The sequence below is a fragment of the Euprymna scolopes genome, chromosome 46 (assembly GCF_053919585.1).
Source record: "Euprymna scolopes isolate OS-2025 chromosome 46, ASM5391958v1, whole genome shotgun sequence".
Lineage (NCBI taxonomy): Eukaryota > Metazoa > Mollusca > Cephalopoda > Sepiida > Sepiolidae > Euprymna > Euprymna scolopes.
Window position 1 is genome coordinate 146,176,682 of NC_136527.1, and position 26,401 is coordinate 146,203,082.

Below are 26,401 nucleotides of genomic sequence, written 5' to 3' on the forward strand. Positions count from 1 at the left end.
CGAGGCCTGTCTGCTGGAGTGCTGGACCTACTTCCTTAAATTGCACCTTAATTTTGTAATTTAACTGATTTTGTTGTTTTCCTTCCTCTTATGTTCGACTAATTCAAATAATAATGAAATGTTCAGTCTTAAAAAATAAACCTGATTTTTTTTTTTTTTTACACAGTGATCACGTCACCACTTATTAAGGCCCGGAAGCCACTCAGGGATAAGGGTTATTGCAAGTACATTGCGTTAGTGTGGAGATTTGATGAAGTGTTTAATTAAGGGGGTGGTTCATTAGGAATTTGTTAACATTGGACTTGAAGACATCCAAGTTGTAGTCCGGAGGGAAGCAGGCAGACGGAACAGAGTTACAGGCGTGCCGCGTGCAGTTTAAGCTTTGTTCATGGAATCCGCGTTTTGATTTAGGAACAGATATAGAGTGGGGGAAATTTTTCACATCTTATATTTTATATCTTCATATATTTTAGTTTTGAAAAAGAAATTTAATAAAAAAATCTAAACAAACCTTAAGCATTGACAGAAAATAACCTAAAACAATTCGGCACACTTATAGTTAACGGGCATTTTTACACGAGGAACGAAATAATGATTATACCGTCTCATGATGACCTAAATCCATTGTTCTTTAGCAGTTGATTTTCTTTTTAAATAATTTCATGTTTAAATCGTGTTTTTCCTCTTTTAATTTTGATTCTTTTTATATTTTCATATATTTTATTTCTTAATGAATTTTACACACAAAACAAAAGTTTACTAAATTTACTAAAGAAATCATAACAAACAAAACAAATTTTGTGTTTTGAACACAAAAGAAAAAAAAAACGAATTCATCCCGATTAATTTCTTGAAAGGTAAGTTTCTTTTTATTTTATTTTTTAACAAATAAAAAATTCAATAACTTTAAAAATAATTTTAAACATGAAAAATATTTAATTTTATTGTAATCCAATAAAAAATATTCAAAAAATTACAAAAACCCATCGAATTAAACAACTGTTATAAAAAAAAAGTCTATCGCTATAGACTACAAAAATGTTGGTTTAATCTAAACTTTGCGTTCCGAGTATATTAAATCTTCATTGTCTTGATATCTAAGAAAAAATGCAATTTTACCCAACTTTCCAAAAAAGTTACTCTCTAAATAACTTTCCACTTGGTAAATTTTCGCAATTTTTTAAAATATTAGCATTTACGAAATTTAAGTTAAGTATGTAATAATGTTTTTGTTAAAAATGACATATTAAAAAAAAATAAAAATGGCATTTATCGACCCTATTTTAACGAAGTACAAAAATCTAAAATTATATTATTTGATGTGACATTTTTTTTGTGTCTATGTTACCTATTATTATTTCGCTGGAGAATTCCTTTTGATGTTTTTTTTTTTTATTTTTATTACATTTTCACCCCAAACAAGGCACATTGCCACTTTGGTGTAGGGGGCTACTATCAGGGGAAACATCTACTGGGGTACTATGTAGGGATTAGGGCAGCGAGATGTTGGTTCACGTTGCACTTGAACTTATGCATGTCAGTACAGTTGGGGAAGCAGTGACCTGGAATGGAATTCCAAAGTCTAGCAGTTCTGGGGAAGAAACTACTGGAGTAGAAAGATCTTTTACATCTAGGGATCTCTACAGTGTGGGGGTGGGATTTTGCAGCTTGTCGGGTCTGTCGAGGGTGTTCACGTCGTGGGGGCACAAGTGCTTGCAGTTCTTCAGAGCATTCACCATTATAATACTTGTAGAACAGGCAGAGGGATGCAACGTTTCGACGATGGGACAGAGGCTGAAGTTTAGATGCCAGTTTAGGGCCTATCAGATTTGCGACTCTCTTTTGAACCCTGTCAAGGAGCGAGAGACTAGTAGCCGATGCACCGGCCCAAATATGACAGCAATACTCCATACATGGGCGAATAGTGGCCTTATAGAGGTACAGGATACTTTCGGGTGTTAGAAGTTTTCTAGCACGGTAGAGAGAGCCCACCTTCCTCGCAGCGGCCCTGGCAATGCCCTCGATGTAATTGTTCCAGCTCATGTTTCCTGTGAACGTTAGGCCAAGGAGCTTGAAAGACGTACTCAGCTAAAGAGTTGTTGGCCATTGCTATAGGTGGTAGAGAAGGTTTCTTGTAATTATTGAATGAAACCAGTTTTGTCTTGGTGGCATTGAACGTTACCATCCATTTTTGTCCCCATTCCACTACTGATTTGAGGTCATCCTCTAGTGTTTCTGCCATTACTTTAGATATATGTTCATTTGTTTTCCTGTCGTGCCTGCTATAGAGTGTGGTGTCATCAGCATATATACCCATCTCAGAGGCAATTTTGTCGGGGAGGTCATTTATGAATATCAGGAACAGCAGAGGACCAAGGATAGATCCCTGGGGCACTCCGGCATTTATATTATATTGTTTAGACGTACGACCGTCGAGGACAACCTGGATTTTTCTCTTATCTAAGAAGGATTTAATTATGGTAAGTATTCTACCAGTGATACCGTAAGATCTAATCTTCCTGAGGAGACCCTCATGCCATACCCTGTCAAAAGCCTTAGATATATCTAGAGCTACCGCTCTGCCCTCTCCCGCTTTGTCCAGTGAATGGTATATGCGTTCAGAGATTACAGTGAGGATGTCTGCCGTGGAACGGGCTTGTCTAAATCCATATTGATGGTCGGTCAGAAGTTTAGCATCTGTAAAGTGCTGGACTAGAGCATGGTTAATTAAGGTCTCAAATATTTTGGCAAAAAGTGGGAGGAGGCTAATAGGGCGATAATTTAATGGGTCAGTTCTTTCGCCAGAATTTTTGAATACTGATACCACAGAAGCAGTTTTCCAACAGCTCGGAAAGCAAGATTCATTAAGGCATTTGTTGTAGAGTTTGGAGAGAACTGGAGCTACTTCGGCTGAGCACTTTTTTAATAGCACAGCTGGGATGAGGTCGGGTCCACATGCTTTGGAAGTGTCAAGGTTTTTTATGATAGCATGCACCTGAGCAGGGGTGATTTCCAGATCGTCTAGCTTGGCGTCTGTCCGCATAGGAAAGTCAGGTAGGGGGTGGTTTAGAGGGTCCAGTGTAGAGTTGGAGGCAAACCGACTGGCAAGCATGTTAGCCTTCTCGGTTGCTGAGCAAAGAACCTCGTGATTGTTGGTTAGTGGGGGAATTGTTGATTGCCCATTATTTACTACACTGTTGTGGATTTTCCAGAAGTCACGAGTTCCTAATTTTTGTGCTTCGATGCGTTTTTTAGTGGTTTCCGTAAATTCCCTCTTAGCTGTCGCTATTTCTTTCTTAACGTTACTTCTAGCTTCTATGTACTTTTGTCTGTTTGAACTGGACTTATGTCGGTTAAACCTGTTGAATGCATGCTGTCTTTGAGCAATGGCAGTTGCGCAAGTCGAAGTAAACCATTGGGGAGAGTGGGGCTTGCTATAGAATTTCCGCATGGGAACATGCGCTTCGATTGCAGTTTTGAACCATTCAGTGGTCTCAGTTGCACACTGTTCAGCAGGAAGAGAAAAAATATTTCCCCATGGGGCGTCTCTGATAAGATCTCTGATAGCTGTTTTATTTTTTCTCCATCTCTGATAGATGTTTTATTTTTTCTCCATTATTTTTAATTTTAGAATGGGAATCACTTTCTTTTACAAATCCATATAAAATGAACAAGTATTTATTGACCATATCCAACTAACAAAAATTATTATAGAAAAAAAAAATAGTTGTAAAACGTTATAGTCGAGCCCAGCATAGTTTACTGCTTAAAAAATGTTGACCTTATTTTGATGACTACGTTTTGTGGGGTCCTAGATATGACCTTAAACTATATCCAGTGGTGAGGCCCCAACTTGTGGGCTTTGGGGAGTGTGGACCACCCTTTAAGTGCAATTGCTGCCAGGTCCACTCTGACCCGGAGTGGTAGTACCTGTTAGGGTCCCAACTATGGGTTCAATAGAAACTGACTTGAAAACAACAAATATATTCTATTAAAAAAATTTTCTTCAAAATATTTGGATTCGGCATTAAATAACCTAAAAAGGGTTTAATATGCCGTAAAACAAAAACAACCAACCAACGTTTTGTGGAAAAAAGTGGGGATTAATGATTGTTCAAAGAGAGGGAGAGCAAGGTGCTCTTACCTTGCTTACTAACTGAAGAGATTTGTTTGCCTTCTCAGGTTTTTAAAAGTTTTTTTCCTGGTCAGATGACGGTTTTTTGATAACAGGGTTGAAGGCTATTTGTACAACTAAACGGCAAATCTGCTTATTTATCAAACCGCACTATTTTTAAATAATATTTTCAAGTTAAATTAAAGTTTATGATATCCTTTTTTATTAGGTTGTTAGGTGAAAGCACAGAATAGTTATAAAACGCCCTCCTTTTCCCATGTTGGGAATGGCTTTTTGAATATTGGTATTATTGTGTGCACCAGTACCCTTATTTTTATTATTTACACGTGTATTTATTTTATTCATTTTTCTTTGTCAACGAGAAACTCACCTTAATGATTTTTTATGGTATCTTTGTTTTATTAAATTGCTTATATTTTAATTAATATCTTAATATATTTAATTTAAAAAAATAAATAAATTGGACACACAAAAGAGAAATACACTAATGTGGTAATTATTACTGACCGGAACTCGATGTGGAGGGGGGGGGGCAGTGGAATTCTGGGAGGCAGTCGTTCAAGCAAAAGGTTTAAAAAAGTGCTTGGTCGACTGATTTTATAGTAGTAGTAGTAGTTTGTTGTCCACCACGTGGGTCGGACTGAACTTTGCATAGCATCAACTTGTGGGATATAAAACACTCCTATCGTTGATGTGTTAGTTGGACTTTTTTGTTTAGTCAAGTTACACGTTTCACAGTTACTATTACAAAGACAATTTGTCGTTGTAAGCAACGAGGCAACACGTTGCAACTCTAGTTAGCCGAGAAAAGCCGAGAAGGATTCTCCACACAAGTTAAGAGTTTCATTGTTTTTTCCTTCTACGTCGAGTTCAGATTTAGCCGTTGAGTTGCAGAAACGCCTCCCCTCCCCCTTCAGTCGGTTAAAATCCGACACTAAAGAAATCCAAACAAGCCTTTGAAAAAAAAGGGATTAATGATTGCTCAAAGAGAGAGAGAGACAGAGAGAGAAAGAGAGAGACAGAAAGAGACAGAGAGAGAAAGAGAGAGAGAGACAGAGAGAAAGAAAGAGAGAGACAGAGAGAAAGAAAGAGAGAGACAGAGAGAAAGAGAGAGACAAAGAGAAAGAGAGAGACAGAGAGAGACAGAGAGAGAAAGAGAGAGACAGAGAGAAAAAGAGAGAGAGAGACAGAGAGAAAGAGAGAGAGACAGAGAGAAAGACAGAGAGAGAGACAGACAGAGAAAGAGAGAGAGACAGAGAGAAAGAAAGAGAGAGAGACAGAGAGAAAGAGAGAGAGAGAGACAGAGAGAAAGAGACAGAGAAAGAGAGAGAGACAGAAAGAAAGAGAAAGAGAGAGAGAGAGACAGAGAGAAAGAGAGAGAGAGAGAGAGGGGGGGACTAACCGAAAGAGATTGCTTCTCAGCTTTTTTTTTCTCCAGGTCAGGTGAAAGTTAATCACATGACCATTTGGTTATTTTAAAGGAGATTTCTTCGGTTGTGATAAGTTGTTTTTTTTCTTAAATGTATTGGTGACACCGAGAAGCTACTCTTGTTTACTCTTTGCTGGCAAGATATTTGTTACCAGACTGTTACGTCATGGAACGGGGGGGGGAATTCTTCCGTAACTTAAGGGTTAGGTGCACATTGCTTCCTTTTCTCGACTGAGCAGTCATTGGATTTTAGAGGAAATTTTTTTTCACAGTTTCCACAGCTTTAAAATATCTGCAAAACGAATAAAATAATAAATATTTATGTTTTTAGGGTGGGTAATCACTTTCCTATACAAATTGAACGTAAAATGAGCACCCACTTCATGACCAATTAGCAGTCAATAATATCTGTATTTTTTTGTTGGAAGGGAAGAGAGTGAAGCTCATCTCATTTTTTTCTTTCTTGCATTTGTTTTCGAATGGGATTAGATCCTATGTGTTCTGTACTTCCAGTTAACAATTTGATAAAACAAAGATACCATAAAAAATCATTAAGTTCAAACAAACTTTGCAAAACGTGTCATTATGACATTTATTTACCAGTATTTTGTTTAATTATTGATTTTTAAATGATTATCGCGATTTCCTAGATGGTTGTTTTATATAAGCTGCAGTTCCCAATTTCATTTTCTGAATTCATGATTTAAACCATTACACATTTCTATTCATTTGGACACTCTCTGGTGAGTTGTTTATCTCCCAACATCATGCAGAAAAAAAATAAATGAAATGGCAGAAAGCTGAACTGGCCTTCAGTCAATGTTCGTTTCTGCACCTGCTAGTGTAGTATTGAGAATCCCAGCTTAATTGCTATATAGGTAGTTTTAGAAATAGAAATACCATTGTGCACCAGAGCGTATTCTGTGATAAAACCAACATGTTTCTTCAGACCGAATTCTTGGATCAGGTTTTTAGTGCTCCACATTGCATCTCAGTTCGCACTTTCATCTTCTGAATTCATGATTTAAACCATCATATATCCCCTTTTTCAAAACCACGTTGATGCTGTTTAACGAAACATCGCACGATCCTTTATTTTTATAGCCAAGCAATATTTTCAGTGAATACTCCTTATGCAGTTTCTTCAGGTATTCATCTTTACAGAACACCAAATTTCTTTTCCTGTAATCCGGTTTGTTTAACTCTGGTCAGACCATCCATTGTTGCATCTTAGTTCCTACGTTCATCTTCTGAATTCATGATTTAACCCATCACATATCCGCTATTTCAAAACCAAATTGATGCTCCTCATTGAACCATCGAGCTCCACGCTATCCTTTATTGTTATAGCCAAGTAGTATCTTCAGCAATTTCTAGAAAAGCCAAACTCCTATCCTTACATCATCAACGCTCTGATCCCCAGCTGGCATCAATTGTGATGGATGGCTCTCGTCTGGGTGAGGCCCCGTGTTTTGACAAGCTTCTGGGTTTGACCTTTACTCCTGATCTGAAATGGAACACGTACATCAAGTCTGTTGCCAAGGTCGCTGGAAAGATGGTGGGATCCTTCTACCGCTCCAGAAGATATCTCACTACTGATGCAATTCTCTATCTATATAAAAGCCAAGTACGTCCAAGGATGGAATACTGTTGCCATATCTGGACAGGAGCTGCCAAAAACAACCTATCATGCCTTGACAGAGTACAAAATAGACTTCGTGGCTTAGTGGGGGATGCCCTTTTCTCTACCCTGCAACCCCTCTCCCACAGAAGAGACATTGCGAGCCTATCCTTGTTTTATCGTTATTTTCATGGGAGGTGCTCGTCTGAACTCCAATCCCGTCTAGCTGAATCCACTGTGAAAAATTTCCCCCACTCTATATCTGTGCCTAAATCAAAACGCGGATTCCATGAACAAAGCTTCTTTCTTTGAACTGCACGCCTGTGGAACTCTGTTCCGTCTGCCTGCTTCCCTCCGGACTGCAACTTGGATGTCTTCAAGTCTAATGTTAACAAATTCCTAATGAACCGCCCCCTTAAGTAAACACTCCATCAAATCTCCACACTAATGTAATGTACTTGCAATAACCCTTATCCCTGAGTGGCTTCCGGGCCTCGATAAGTGGTGATCACTGTGTAAAAAAAAGCCCCTATTGCCATATCACTATCTGAGCTCTTTTTTATATGCCATTTTTCCTTTACACTTGTGCAATGATCTCTTGTATAATGCACAGCACCTTTTGGTCAATTAAATCTACAGGGAAATGACCAACCAATCTTCTGAACACCAAATTCTTGTTTGATTAAGCCATCATTGACATCAGAACCTGAAGGCATCACCACATTATCAAGGCCCAGAGGCCACTCAAGGATAAGGGTTAAAGAGTGTACAGTAGAAATTGGTCAATATAGTAATCATTAGTAATGAAAATTTGGTAAATTTAATAACTTATATGGAACGGCTCATCAAGAACTTATTTACTTTAGACTTGAACACAACCATATTGTAGTCAGCCGGAAAGCAGGAAAACGGAAGACAATTCCACAGGCGTGCAGTTCTAAGAAAGAAGCTTTGTTCATGGAATCTACGTTTAGGTTTAGGCACAGATAAAGAGTGGGGGAAATTATTGATAGTGTTTACAGCTAGACGAGTGTTTCTTGTGAAAGTTTGGCGAGGGGGGACCATAGATTGAAGCTCAAGTGTTTCTTGTGAAAGTTTGGCGAGGGGGGACCATAGATTGAAGCTCAGTTGAACACTTTCCATGAAAATAACGATACATCAGAGACAAACTCGCAACATCTCTTCTGTGAGATAGAGGTTGCAAGGAGGAGAAAAGGACATCTCCTACGAGGCTACGAAGTCTATTTTGAACTCTATCAAGGCAGGCCAAGTCCTTTCTAGCAGCTCCTGCCCAGATGTGGCAACAGTATTCCATCCTTGGACGTACCTGGCTCTTATATAGGTAGAGAATAGCATCAGCAGTGAGATATCTACTGGATCGATAGAAAGATCCCACCATTTTTCCAGCGGCCTTGGCAACAGATTTGATATACGTGTTCCATTTAAGATCAGGAGTAATGGTCAAGCCCAGAAGCTTGTCAAAACTTGAGGCCTCCTGAAGACGAGAGCCATTCATTTCAATTGATGACAAATGTGGATTAGAATGTTGATGATGTAAAGAGAGAAGCTTGGTTTTAGATGCATTAAAAGTAACCAGCCACTTCTTTCCCCATTGTACTATGTGCTCAAGATCAGAGGAGAGAGAATTGGAGAGAACTTGGTCGTTTACTGTCTTAGATGTGGTACCATAAATGGTAGTGTCGTCAGCATAAATGTCTACAAATGATGTAAGGATATGATTTGGAAGATCATTAATGTAGATCAAGAAAAGAGTTGGGCCCAGGATGGATCCCTGAGGGACACCGGCATTAATACTGTGAGCTTCTGATTTTTGCCCCTCAACTACTACTCTTATGAACCTATCAGAATGAAATGATTTAATAATTGAGAAGACTTTTCCAGCTATACCATAGCTAGCGATCTTATGAAGTAAACCTTTATGCCATACCCTATCAAAGGCTTTAGATATGTCAAGAGCAATTGCCCTAGAAAGATTGCCACCGTCGAGAGATTTGCTAATCCTATGCGATATAACTGTAAGGACATCTGCTGTAGATCTAGCAGAACGGAAACCATATTGAGTGTCACTCATAGAAATATCAATTTTCCTACCTTATTCTGCTGTACTTTCACTGCTTACACTGATTCTATTTTCTAACATGATGGTTTAGCTGTCAGCCCATATTTGTGTTTTTGTATGTCCAGGGGGTTCTTATGTTTTAGAACTTTTTATAGATTATAATATGATTTGCGAATGCATATATTTACATGGACTGTTATAAAATCCAATCTATTCCTTCCTCTTGTGTGTTTGTGTTTTTTGTATAAAAGCAAAACAGTAATCTATATATATATATAAAAGTAATCTATATATACATAAAAGTAATCTATATATACATAAAAGTAATCTATATATACATAAAAGTAATCTATATATATATAAAAGTAATCTATATATATATAAAAGTAATCTATATATATATAAAAGTAATCTATATATATATATAAAAGTAATCTATATATACATAAAAGTAATCAATATATATATATAAAAGTAATCTATATATACATAAAAGTAATCTATATATATATATAAGTAATCTATATATACATAAAAGTAATCTATATATACATAAAAGTAATCTATATATACATAAAAGTAATCTATATATACATAAAAGTAATCTATATATATAAAAGTAATCTATATATATATATAAAATAATCTATATATATATAAAAGTAATCTATATATATATAAAAGTAATCTATATATATATAAAAGTAATCTATATATATAAAAGTAATCTATATATATATAAAAGTAATCTATATATATATAAAAGTAATCTATATATATATATATATAAAAGTAATCTATATATATATATATAAAAGTAATCTATATATATATATATATATATAAAAGTAATCTATATATATATAAGTAATCTATATATATATAAAAGTAATCTATATATATATATATAAAAGTAATCTATATATATATAAAAGTAATCTATATATATATAAAAGTAATCTATATATATATAAAAGTAATCTATATATATATAAAAGTAATCTATATATATAAAAGTAATCTATATATATATAAAAGTAATCTATATATATATAAAAGTAATCTATATATATATAAAAGTAATCTATATATATATATAAAAGTAATCTATATATATATAAAAGTAATCTATATATATAAAAGTAATCTATATATATATATATAAAAGTAATCTATATATATAAGTAATCTATATATATATAAAAGTAATCTATATATATATAAAAGTAATCTATATATATATATATATAAAAGTAATCTATATATATATAAAAGTAATCTATATATATATAAAAGATTTCTATATATACATAAAAGTAATCTATATATATATATATAAGTAATCTATATATATATAAAAGTAATCTATATATATATAAAAGTTATCTATATATATAAAAATAAAAGTAATCTATATATATATAAAAGTAATCTATATATATATATAAAAGTAATCTATATATATATAAAAGTAATCTATATATATATAAAAGTAATATATATATAAATATAAAAGTAATGTATATATATATAAAAGTAATCTATATATATATATAAAAGTAATCTATATATATATAAAAGTAATCTATATATATATAAAAGTAATCTATATATAAAAGTAATCTATATATATATAAAAGTAATCTATATATATATAAAAGTAATCTATATATATATAAAAGTAATCTATATATATATATAAAAGTAATCTATATATATATATAAAAGTAATCTATATATATATATATAAAAGTAATCTATATATATATAAAAGTAATCTATATATATATAAAAGTAATCTATATATATATATATATATAAAAGTAATCTATATATATATAAAAGTAATCTATATATATATACATAAAAGTAATCTATATATATATAAAAGTAATCTATATATATATAAAAGTAATCTATATATATATAAAAGTAATCTATATATATATATAAAAGTAATCTATATATATATAAAAGTAATCTATATATATATATACATAAAAGTAATCTATATATATATAAAAGTAATCTATATATATATAAAAGTAATCTATATATATATAAAAGTAATCTATATATATATATAAAAGTAATCTATATATATATAAAAGTAAACTATATATATAAAAGTAATCTATATATATATATAAAAGTAATCTATATATATAAAAGTAATCTATATATATAAAAGTAATCTATATATATATAAAAGTAATCTATATATATATAAAAGTAATCTATATATATAAAAGTAATCTATATACATATAAAAGTAATCTATATATATATATAAAAGTAATCTATATATATATAAAAGTAATCTATATATATATAAAAGTAATCTATATATATATATATATAAAAGTAATCTATATATATATATAAGTAATCTATATATATATATAAGTAATCTATATATATATAAAAGTAATCTATATATATATATATAAAAGTAATCAATATATATATATATATATATAAAAGTAATCTATATATATATAAAAGTAATCTATATATATATAAAAGTAATCTATATATATATATATAAAAGTAATCTATATATATATAAAAGTAATCTATATATATATACATAAAAGTAATCTATATATATATATATAAAGGTAATCTATATATATATAAAAGTAATCTATATATATATAAAAGTAATCTATATATATATATATATAAAAGTAATCTATATATATATAAAAGTAATCTATATATATATACATAAAAGTAATCTATATATATATAAAAGTAATCTATATATATATAAAAGTAATCTATATATATATAAAAGTAATCTATATATATATAAAAGTAATCTATATATATATATATAAAAGTAATCTATATATATAAAAGTAATCTATATATATAAAAATAATCTATATATATATAAAAGTAATCTATATATATATAAAAGTAATCTATATATATATATAAAAGTAATCTATATATATATAAAAGTAATCTATATATATATAAAAGTAATCTATATATATATATAAAAGTAATCTATATATATATATAAGTAATCTCTATATATATAAAAGTAATCTATATATATATAAAAGTAATCTATATATATATATATATATATAAAAGTAATCTGTATATATATAAAAGTAATCTGTATATATATAAAAGTAATCTATATATATATAAAAGTAATCTATATATACATAAAAGTAATCTATATATATATATATAAGTAATCTATATATATATAAAAGTAATCTATATATATATAAAAGTAATCTATATATATAAATATAAAAGTAATCTATATATATATAAAAGTAATCTATATATATATAAAAGTAATATATATATATATATATAAAAGTAATCTATATATATATAAAAGTAATCTATATATATATATAAAAGTACTCTATATATATATATAAAAGTAATCTATATATATATATATAAAAGTAATCTATATATATATATATATAAAAGTAATCTATATATATATATATATAAAAGTAATCTATATATATATAAAAGTAATCTATATATATATAAAAGTAATCTATATATATATATATAAAAGTAATCTATATATATATAAAAGTAATCTATATATATATACATAAAAGTAATCTATATATATATAAAAGTAATCTATATATATATAAAAGTAATCTATATATATATAAAAGTAATCTATATATATATATAAAAGTAATCTATATATATATATAAAAGTAAACTATATATATAAAAGTAATCTATATATATATATATAAAAGTAATCTATATATATAAAAGTAATCTATATATATAAAAGTAATCTATATATATATAAAAGTAATCTATATATATATAAAAGTAATCTATATATATATATAAGTAATCTATATATATATATAAGTAATCTATATATATATAAAAGTAATCTATATATATATATATAAGTAATCTATATATATATATATATAAAAGTAATCTATATATATATAAAAGTAATCTATATATATATAAAAGTAATCTATATATATATAAAAGTAATCTATATATACATAAAAGTAAACTATATATATATATATAAGTAATCTATATATATATAAAAGTAATCTATATATATATAAAAGTAATCTATATATATAAATATAAAAGTAATCTATATATATATAAAAGTAATCTATATATATATATATATAAAAGTAATCTATATATATATATAAAAGTAATCTATATATATATAAAAGTAATCTATATATATATATAAAAGTACTCTATATATATATATAAAAGTAATCTATATATATATATAAAAGTAATCTATATATATATATATAAAAGTAATCTATATATATATATGAAAGTAATCTATATATATATAAAAGTAATCTATATATATATAAAAGTAATCTATATATATATATATATAAAAGTAATCTATATATATATAAAAATAATCTATATATATAAAAGTAATCTATATATATATAAAAGTAATCTATATATATATAAAAGTAATCTATATATATATATAAAAGTAATCTATATATATAAAAGTAATCTATCTATATATATATATATATAAAAGTAATCTATATATATATATAAGTAATCTATATATATATAAAAGTAATCTATATATATATAAAAGTAATCTATATATATATATATATAAAAGTAATCTATATATATATAAAAGTAATCTATATATATATAAAAGTAATCTATATATACGTAAAAGTAATCTATATATATATATATATATATAAGTCATCTATATATATATAAAAGTAATCTATATATATATAAAAGTAATCTATATATATAAATATAAAAGTAATCTATATATATATAAAAGTAATCTATATATATATATATAAAAGTAATCTATATATATATATAAAAGTAATCTATATATATATAAAAGTAATCTATATATATATAAAAGTAATCTATATATATATATAAAAGTAATCTATATATATATATAAAAGTAATCTATATATATATAAAAAAGTAATCTATATATATATAAAAGTAATCTATATATATATAAAAAAGTAATCTATATATATAAAAGTAATCTATATATATATATAAAAGTAATCTATATATATATAAAAGTAATCTATATATAAAAGTAATATATATATATAAAAGTAATCTATATATATATAAGTAATCTATATATATATAAAAGTAATCTATATATATATATAAAAGTAATCTATATATATATATATATAAAAGTAATCTATATATATATAAAAGTAATCTATATATATATATAAAAGTAATCTATATATATATAAAAGTAATCTATATATATATATATAAAAGTAATCTATATATATATAAAAGTAATCTATATATATATACATAAAAGTAATCTATATATATATAAAGCTAATCTATATATATATAAAAGTAATCTATATATATATAAAAGTAATCTATATATATATATAAAAGTAATCTATATATATATAAAAGTAATCTATATATATATACATAAAAGTAATCTATATATATATAAAAGTAATCTATATATATATAAAAGTAATCTATATATATATAAAAGTAATCTATATATATATAAAAGTAATCTATATATATAAAAGTAATCTATATATATATATATAAAAGTAATCTATATATATAAAAGTAATCTATATATATAAAAGTAATCTATATATATATAAAAGTAATCTATATATATATAAAAGTAATCTATATATATATAAAAGTAATCTATATATATATAAAAGTAATCTATATATATATATAAAAGTAATCTATATATATATATATAAAAGTAATCTATATATATATATAAGTAATCTATATATATATAAAAGTAATCTATATATATATAAAAGTAATCTATATATATATATATAAAAGTAATCTGTATATATATAAACGTAATCTGTATATATATAAAAGTAATCTATATATATATAAAAGTAATCTATATATACATAAAAGTAATCTATATATATATATATAAGTAATCTATATATATATAAAAGTAATCTATATATATGTAAAAGTAATCTATATATATAAATATAAAAGTAATCTATATATATAAAAGTAATCTATATATATATAAAAGTAATATATATATATATATAAAAGTAATCTATATATATATAAAAGTAATCTATATATATATATAAAAGTACTCTATATATATATATAAAAGTAATCTATATATATATATATAAAAGTAATCTATATATATATATATAAAAGTAATCTATATATATATATATATAAAAGTAATCTATATATATATAAAAGTAATCTATATATATATAAAAGTAATCTATATATATACATAAAAGTAATCTATATATATATAAAAGTAATCTATATATATATATAAAAGTAATCTATATATATATAAAAGTAATCTATATATATATATATATAAAAGTAATCTATATATATATAAAAGTAATCTATATATATATATATACATAAAAGTAATCTATATATATATAAAAGTAATCTATATATATATAAAAGTAATCTATATATATATAAAAGTAATCTATATATATATAAAAGTAATCTATATATATAAAAGTAATCTATATATAAATAAAAGTAATCTATATATATATAAAAGTAATCTATATATATATAAAAGTAATCTATATATATATAAAAGTAATCTATATATATATATAAAAGTAATCTATATATATATATAAAAGTAATCTATATATATATATATATATAAAAGTAATCTATATATATAAGTAATCTATATATATATAAAAGTAATCTATATATATATATATAAGTAATCTATATATATATATATAAAAGTAATCTATATATATATAAAAGTAATCTATATATATATAAAAGTAATCTATATATACATAAAAGTAATCTATATATATATATAAGTAATCTATATATATATATAAAAGTAATCTATATATATATATAAAAGTAATCTATATATATATAAAAGTAATCTATATATATAAATATAAAAGTAATCTATATATATATAAAAGTAATCTATATATATATAAAAGTAATCTATATATATATATAAAAGTAATCTATATATGTATAAAAGTAATCTATATATATATATATAAAAGTAATCTATATATATATATAAAAGTAATCTATATATATATATAAAAGTAATCTATATATATATAAAAGTAATCTATATATATATATATATAAAAGTAATCTATATATATATAAAAGTAATCTATATATATATATAAAAGTAATCTATATATATATAAAAGTAATCTATATATAAAAGTAATCTATATATATATAAAAGTAATCTATATATATAAAAAAGTAATCTATATATATATATATATATATAAAAGTAATCTATATATATATATAAAAGTAATCTATATATATATATATAAAAGTAATCTATATATATATATAAAAGTAATCTATATATATATATAAAAGTAATCTATATATATATAAAAGTAATCTATATATATATATAAAAGTAATCTATATATATATAAAAGTAATCTATATATATATACATAAAAGTAATCTATATATATATAAAAGTAATCTATATATATATAAAAGTAATCTATATATATATAAAAGTAATCTATATATATATATATATAAAAGTAATCTATATATATATAAAAGTAATCTATGTATATATATACATAAAAGTAATCTATATATATAAAAGTAATCTATATATATATAAAAGTAATCTATATATATAAAAGTAATCTATATATATATAAAAGTAATCTATATATATATAAAAGTAATCTATATATATATAAAAGTAATCTATATATATATAAAAGTAATCTATATATATATATATATAAAAGTAATCTATATATATATAAAAGTAATCTATATATATATAAAAGTAATCTATATATATATATATAAAAGTAATCTATATATATATATAAGTAATCTCTCTATATATAAAAGTAATCTATATATATATAAAAGTAATCTATATATATATATATATATATATATATATAAGTAATCTATATATATATAAAAGTAATCTATATATATATAAAAGTAATCTATATATACATAAAAGTAATCTATATATATATATATAAAAGTAATCTATATATATATAAAAGTAATCTATATATATAAATATAAAAGTAATCTATATATATATAAAAGTAATCTATATATATAAAAGTAATCTATATATATATATAAAAGTAATCTATATATATATATATAAAAGTAATCTATATATATATAAAAGTAATCTATATATATATATAAAAGTAATCTATATATATATATATATAAAAGTAATCTATATATATATAAAAGTAATCTATATATATATAAAAGTAATCTATATATATATAAAAGTAATCTATATATATATATAAAAGTAATCTATATATATATAAAAGTAATCTATATATAAAAGTAATCTATATATAAAAGTAATCTATATATATATAAAAGTAATCTATATATATATAAAAGTAATCTATATATATATATAAAAGTAATCTATATATATATATAAAAGTAATCTATATATATATAAAAATAATCTATATATATATAAAAGTAATCTATATATATATATATAAAAGTAATCTATATATATATAAAAGTAATCTATATATATATACATAAAAGTAATCTATATATATATAAAAGTAATCTATATATATATATAAGTAATCTATATATATATAAAAGTAATCTATATGTATATATATAAAAGTAATCTATATATATATAAAAGTAATCTATATATATATACATAAAAGTAATCTATATATATATAAAAGTAATCTATATATATATATAAGTAATCTATATATATATAAAAGTAATCTATATATATATATAAAAGTAATCTATATATATATAAAAGTAATCTATATATATATAAAAGTAATCTATATATATAAATATAAAAGTAATCTATATATATATAAAAGTAATCTATATATATATATATAAAAGTAATCTATATATATATATAAAAGTAATCTATATATATATAAAAGTAATCTATATATATATATAAAAGTAATCTATATATATATAAAAGTAATCTATATATTCATAAAAGTAATCTATATATATATAAAAGTAATCTATATATATATAAAAGTAATCTATATATATATAAAATAATCTATATATATATAAAAGTAATCTATATATATATAAAAGTAATCTATATATATAAAAGTAATCTATATATATATATATAAAAGTAATCTATATATATATATAAAAGTAATCTATATATATATATATAAAAGTAATCTATATATATATATAAGTAATCTATATATATAAAAGTAATCTATATATATATAAAAGTAATCTATATATATAAAAGTAATCTATATATATATAAAAGTAATCTATATATATATAAAAGTAATCTATATATATAAAAGTAATCTATATATATATATAAAAGTAATCTATATATATATATAAAAGTAATCTATATATATATAAAAGTAATCTATATATATATATATAAAAGTAATCTATATATATATATATATATAAAAGTAATCTATATATATATAAAAGTAATCTATATATATATAAAAGTAATCTATATATACATAAAAGTAATCTATATATATATATATAAAAGTAATCTATATATATATATATATATATATAAGTAATCTATATATATATAAAAGTAATCTATATATATATATAAAAGTAATCTATATATATATAAACGTAATCTATATATATATATAAAAGTAATCTATATATATATAAAAGTAATCTATATATATATATAAAAGTAATATATATATATATATATATATAAAAGGCAAAAGTGGCGGATGCTTTTTAGGCTTTTTTGTAGGGGGTCTCAGGGGGGGTACGATGTTTCATATACTTCTTCAATTATAATATCTACGATTTGTAAACATTTATTTACATCGACTTTTATAAAATTCATGCTATTCCTTCCTCTCGCATGTTTGTTTGTGTTTTTTGTATAAAAGCGAAACTAATCTAAAGCAAATGCGGCTTCCTGGCCTTTATTTCCTATTCATTCAGACACTCCCTGTTTGTGGGGAGTTAGTTTTCCTCAACATTGTGCGGAAAAAAAATCAATGAAACAGCTGAAAGCTGAACTGGCCTTCAGTCAACGTTTGTTGGTGCACCTGCTAGCAAGTCAACTTTTTGATTGGCTAAATTTGAACGCTTTTCACTTCCTATAACCTCATAGCATAGTGGTAAGATGTCACGTGTTCTTTCACATTCTTTTCCACCTTCACATCACGGGTTCATCATGGGTTCGAGCCTCCCTCCCTACACCATTTTTTTTACACCTCCAAACACCCGGGCAGCGCCAGGTCCCCCTGCTAAATATCGATATAAGAGCAGGTGTCATAAATTTTGATGCAGAATTATATCCAAATCCCAATCTGGTTAAACGACCTTTTTTTCTCTGCCAGAGCTTATATAGTTTCTATGATTCTATTGCACTTTGACAATATGAAGATCTAAAACAAATTCTTGTTTGATTAGGCCATTTATTAAAGGCAAAAGTGAACATTTTTGTATGTTCGCAAAGGCTTTTTTGTGGGTTTAGAACTTTTTATATACTCCCTAGATTATAATATCTACAATTTGCGAATGCACGTCATATCTACATTTATTTACATCGACTTTTATAAAATTCATGGTATTCCTTCCTCTTGCATGTTTGTTTTTATTTTTTGTAAAAAGTGAAACTAATTGAAAGAGAAGGCAGCTTCCTGGCCTTTCATACCAGGACGCCCAGAAAGCAATTACATTTGATCAATGTGGTGGGAAACCCCTAATATCAGACAATTCCTATTCATTTGGACACTCTCTTTTTCTGGTGAGTTGTTTTTCTCCCAACACCGTCCAGAAAAAAAAAAATAAGTGAAATGGCAGAAAGCTGAACTGGCCTTCAGCCAATGTTCGTTTCTGCACGTACTAGCAAGTCAACTTTGAACGCTTTTCACTTCCTATGGCCTCGTAGTGTGGCGGTAAAATATGTTTTCTTTAACTTTCATATCACAGGTTCAAGCTTTCCTCCCTACTAACACTTTTTTCTTTTACACCTCCAAACACCCAGGCACCGCCAGTTACCCCCCCCCGATAGTAATCGATATAAGAGCAAGTAACTCTTTTCACTGCAGTCAAGGCAACCCTAAACACTGCTGTTATAATTATTGGCGTGGAATTTTATCCAAATCCTAATCTGGTTAAACAATAAATCTGACCTTTATATTCAACCAATTATTACTGCCATAACTTCTTGCACTCATGAATTTGAAGGTAAGCTGACTTTAATAGACTTTTACCGTAGCTTTTTTTTCAACTTTATTTGTGACCTTTTGAAACATAAACCCATTTTCAGAAAATATTGTTGATATGTTTGATGATTTGCAAATTCGCATACCAATTATACATTCTATAATAATTATATATATTTGCTTTAGGAAGAAAGAAAATGTATCTAATAAAAGTTTTTGATTAAAAGTTTAGATGAGTATAAAAATAGAAAATATATAAAAATATACGAAAAATAAACATTTTGGAAAGTAATTTAAGGCCATTTTTAGAAACTGAATCGAGACACATTCAAACCCCCACCACTAATTCCATTCACAACCAAATTTCAAACAGCTTATATAGTTGGATAGAACACCTCATTAGCTACATTTTGAAAAAAATATTTCGAAAATTGGTTCAGTAGAAAAAAGTTTCAACAAAATATGTGGGTTCACAAACAGGAGAGTAAGTACATAAGTTACTAACGCTTTTTTTTTATTTTGCATAACTTTTTTGTATATAAATATTTTTTACTGCGATTTTGCCAATATGACATGTTAGCGTAACGGTTAGAGTACCGGGGGTTGGTGGAAAGATTTTAGGTTCAATTCCGTGTATGGTTTTTTTTTATAATTAAAAAACCGAACTTTTTTTTAATAACTAATTTTTTTTAACTCTCCTTATGATTTTATAGCAAAAAATGGTGAATTTATCGATTAAAAATATTAGTGAATTCTATGATAAATGTGTGTTTGAGAGCTAATTTTTTTTGACAATCATTAATAAATATTATAAATTTATATATCAATACAATAGCAATGCCTGGAAAAATCATGGATTATATGGAAAAATGCGCGCATGAAAAGTAATATTCTTAAGATTTTATTTTTGATAATTTTACAAATTCGCATATCAAGTGTATGTCGTTTATGAAGGCAGATAATTTGTATGCAATTAATTTTATTTTGATCAGTCTTAAACAAAATGATCGTATATGAGTGACGATATTAAAAATATTGATTTTCTTTTAATTACAGATGTTCCTGAATACTGAACTACGGTATAACTGGAAATGTTTTCTCAATCATTAACTCATCTCTCCGATATGATTCAACAGCGATATCTATTTGCAACTTTATTTCAACATCTGTGGGAAGATTTATTTTCCTGGATAATTTTATATTAATTTAAACGCCATCTCGTAGAAAATATATTAAATTAGAGATCGAATTACAAAAAAAAAATTGATTAGGGAAAAAATTTTATGCAGTATGGAAAACTTTTGCACAAAGAAATATCTTTTGCATAAATAACATCATAAAGTTCTATATAATTGAGCTTTTCGTGGCATAAAATGAAATTAGCTTCACGAGCTGTAGATAAAGACGAATAAAATCATGATAGAACATCGTATAATTAATAAACAAATTAATAAATTTAGTGAAAAATGCAGGTACACAGTGAGGAAAAGTCTGAAGTGTCTGGATATTCCTGTTCTAAAAAATCAACGTTAGTGAAAGATATGCCAATTAACACTGGGGAAAAACTACATTGTTGTGAAGTATGTGGATATTCTTGTTTTCAAAAATCACATTTAGTGACACATATAAGAACACACACTGGAGAAAAGCCACATTCTTGTCAAATATGTAAATATTCTTGTTCTCAAAAGTCAACGTTAGTGAGACATATGCGAATTCACACTGGGGATAAGCCACATTCTTGTGACGTGTGTGGATATTCTTGTTCTCAAAAATCTATGTTAGTTACACATATAAGAACTCACACTGGGGAAAGGCCACATTCTTGTGTAGTGTGTGGATATTCTTGTTCTCAAAAATCAACGTTAATGAGACATATAAGAACTCATACTGGGGAAAAGCCACATTCTTGTGAAGTGTGCGGATATTCTTGTTCTGACAAAAGAAACTTACTGATACATGTGAGGACCCACACTGGGGAAAAGCCACATTCTTGTGAAGTTTGTGGATATTCCTGTTCTCAAAGGTCATACTTACTGGTACATATGAGGACCCACACAGGGGAAAAGCTACATTCTTGTGAAGTTTGTGGATATTCCTTTTCTGATAAATCATCGTTAGTGAAACATATGAGAATTCACACTGGGGAGAAGCCATATTCTTGTGAGATGTGTGGATATTCTTGTTCTAGAAAAGCATCGTTAGTGAAACATAAGAAAATTCACACTGGACAAAGCCCTCGGATATAAATCTAAATCGTAACAGAATCAAGTGTTAGCCCCTGGAGGGATTAACCCCTTGATCCCTACAAACTAACAAAAGTAAAATAAAAAATAAGACAAATGCAGGGTTTGCTGCTCAGCAATTGAGAGCCAAAGCCATCTGCAGTATTCATTTTTATCGTAACATCTGCCCATTCCTATTGGGAGATGGTCTTTACACTGTCACTATAAAATATGTAAATACCTTCATTGGAAGATCTGTGGAGAGATGCAACTTGACAGATCGTCGAACATCTTGTATCATGAACCACCACCGATAACATCAAATGGAAAAGTGACAGTGTTCTTTGACAAGGACATACAGACGGGCAGATACATAAAAGACAAGCCATCAAATCAGATAGTGTTATATGGAACGTTGTTGATGTCATAGTTCTAAAAAATTATCTAAAAACGACATGGTCTCTGAAAGAAATACACATAACAGTACTGGTAGGAGCAACTGGCTTAATAAAAAAGAATCTTCATAAATATTAGAAGCAATCCCTAGAAGATCAAGTAGTAATGAAATACAAATAGCACCCATAAAGGGAACAGCGTCGATTTGATCTCATAGAACTTACTTGAGTAAGTAACTAAGATAAAATAAAAAAGAAAAACTGTATTCTTGTGGAGTTTGTGGATATTCTTTTTCTCAAAAACCATATTTATTAAGACATATGAGAACTCACGCATAGGAGAGAACTCACGCATAGGAGAGAACTGGCATGAGGATATTTTTTACCAAGTAAAGCCTGACCAAATATTCAACATCCAATTGTATTCGCAGCCCAAAGAATGTCCCTTTTCTTTTTAAGATCTCGTCATTATGGCTAACTCACATAAGCTTTTACGAGGAATGGTGCACCTTCTCCAAGTTATTTTACCTCAAGCTGGCTACTCCACCAGACTAGATAAATTCTTGTCCTGGAATCCAGTATGACTAAGATCTACATTAATGATCTTCCAAATCGCAACCTTACATCATTCGTAGATATTTTTGCTGACGACACTACCATCTATGGTAGCACATCTAAGACAGTAAACGACCAAGTTCTCTCCAATTCTCTCTCCTCTGATCTTGATCACGTTGTACAATGGGGAAAGGAGTGGCTGGCTACTTTTAATGCATCTAAAACCAAGCTTCTATCTTTACATCATCAACGTTCTGATCCCCATCCGGCATCAATTAAAATGAATGGCTCTCGTCTTGGGGAGACCTCAAGTTTTGACAGGCTTCTGGGCTTTACCTTTACTCCTGATCTTAAATGGAATACGTACATCAAATCTGTTGCCAAGGCCGCTGGAAAAATGGTCGGATCCTTCTATAGATCCGGTAGATATCTCACTGCTGATGCAATTCTCTATATAAGAGCCAGATACGTCCAAGGATGGAATACTGTTGCCACATATGGGCAGGAGCTGCTAGAAAAGACTTGCCCTGCCTTGATAGGGTTCAAAATAGACTTCGTGGCCTGGTGGGAGATGTCCTTTTCTCTTCGCTGCAACCTCTATCTCACAGAAGAGATGTTGCGAGTTTGTCTCTACTTTATTGTTATTTTCATGGAAAGTGTTCGACTGAGCTTCAATCTATGGTCCCCCCTCGCCAAACTTTCACAAGAAACACTAGACTAGCTGAAAACATTATCAATAATTTTCCCCACTCTTTATCTGTGCCTAAACCTAAACATAGATTCCATGATCAAAGCTTCTTTCTTAGAACTGCACGCCTGTGGAAGTGTCTTCCGTTTTCCTGCTTTCCAGCTGTCTACATGAGGTTGTCTTTAAGTCCAACATGAACAAGTTTCTGATGAGCCGTTCCACTTAAGTTAACAAATTTACCGAACTTCCATTACTATTGATTACTATATTGTCCTTTTGACTACTCTACACTCTTTAACCCTTATCCTTGAGTGGCCGATCGGCCTTGATAAGTGGTGACGCCTATGTAAAAAAAAAAGACCAAAACGTAAGTTATACTACAACATATAAAAAGGAGAAAAAATATCTTCTTTCTTTACTACGTAAGTGCTTGACAGTCCAAATAATTTCCCTTTTCTTTTTAAGATCTCGTCAGTATGGCTAACTCACATAAGCTTTTACGAGGAGGGGTGCACCTACTCCAAGTTATGTTACCTTAAGCTGGATACTCCACCAGACTAGATAAATTCTTGTCCTGGAATCCAGTAAGACTAAGAGACCAAAACGTAAGTTATACTACAACATATGAAAAGGAGAAAAAATATTTTCTTTCTTTACTAAGTAAGTGCTTGACAGCCCAAATAATGTCCCTTTTCTTTTTAAGATCTCGTCATTATGGCTAACTCACATAAGCTTTTACGATATTTGATAAGTGGTGACGCCTATGTAAAAAAAAAGACCAAAACGTAAGTTATACTACAACATATGAAAAGGAGAAAAAATATCTTCTTTCTTTACTAAGTTAGTGCTTGACAGATAAAAAATTCGAATATCTATGTATCTCATATCGAGTTAAAATGTAAGCACCAAGTAGTTGCCCACTTGATTTCTGAAGTTTTTGCGGTGAATTCTACTTACAAGCAAACATAGAACAATTCATATCCTATAAAATTAATGATTTCATTGCCGAATTAGAACCAACAATAAACACCAAAAAGAGATGCCCCCAGCACAAAGAAAAGACAACTGAATATTTATGAAATACCAGGAACGATGCCCTACGATTCACTAAACACTGTAACAATGACTACTGACTAAAACATTTGTGAATTTGTTCAACTTAACAACATTAAAGGTATGTGTGATGGCTTACTGTAGACCGTTGGTACAAGCCTACACGAGATTGCAGCCCTAAGGCCAACTCTCAATGACAATATAAGATTTCAGAGAACGAAAGTTGGATTGAGCACTATCAAAAATATTCTGTAGAAAATTTGCCATTGATAAAATTGCTTAGAAGAGCGAGACATCCCTACTTTAGCGACAGCACTCAGATCTGCGACAAAAACTACTCCATCTTGGTTTTTAGCAGGAAAATCAACCATCAACATGATGATGTTTGGCTTTCCTGCTGAATGAACAGAGACAGTCCCTTTTCTATTGTATTCATCAACATAACTAAAGCTACATTGTTCGTAAGGTCTTCTTACTCGGTCATTTTTCATGTAAAGAATTTTATTGTATGAAAGTTAATTTTAGGAAAATTTTTCCAATCAATTAGAAATTCATTTTTGCTCCGATAAACTTCTCACACCTCAAGTACTCTTACTGATGATGCTGGTTGGCGAAGTGCGTCTGAAACAACAAGATGTTTATGACTTTATTTAGATAAAAGTGTACGGGGGTCAAGCTGCTCTATAGCAAACAAACTCAACCTTTTTACCAACGTAAGATTAAATGAATGTTTCAATTATTTTGTGAATTTTTACCTTCTTAATTTTTTAATTTAGTTTTCAAATATTTCATCAGTTTAATTACCTTAACACATTGAAAATAAAAATCATTTTATCCGCATATAACTACGTATTTTCATTCACACAACATTGAATATTGCGGATAAAAAATCTCTTAAAATTTAAGTTATAAAGTAAAGTTTCCTTATAATG

The 26,401-nt window shown here is 26.9% G+C and overlaps 1 long non-coding RNA gene across 1 annotated transcript; it reads left to right on the plus strand.

The window, feature by feature from the left end:
* Positions 1–286: 286 nt before the first annotated feature.
* LOC145271413 (uncharacterized) lies at positions 287–26,401 on the plus strand. Its single transcript, XR_013865863.1, has 2 exons — positions 287–857; positions 21,610–26,401. It is a non-coding gene; the product is annotated as an uncharacterized LOC145271413 (long non-coding RNA).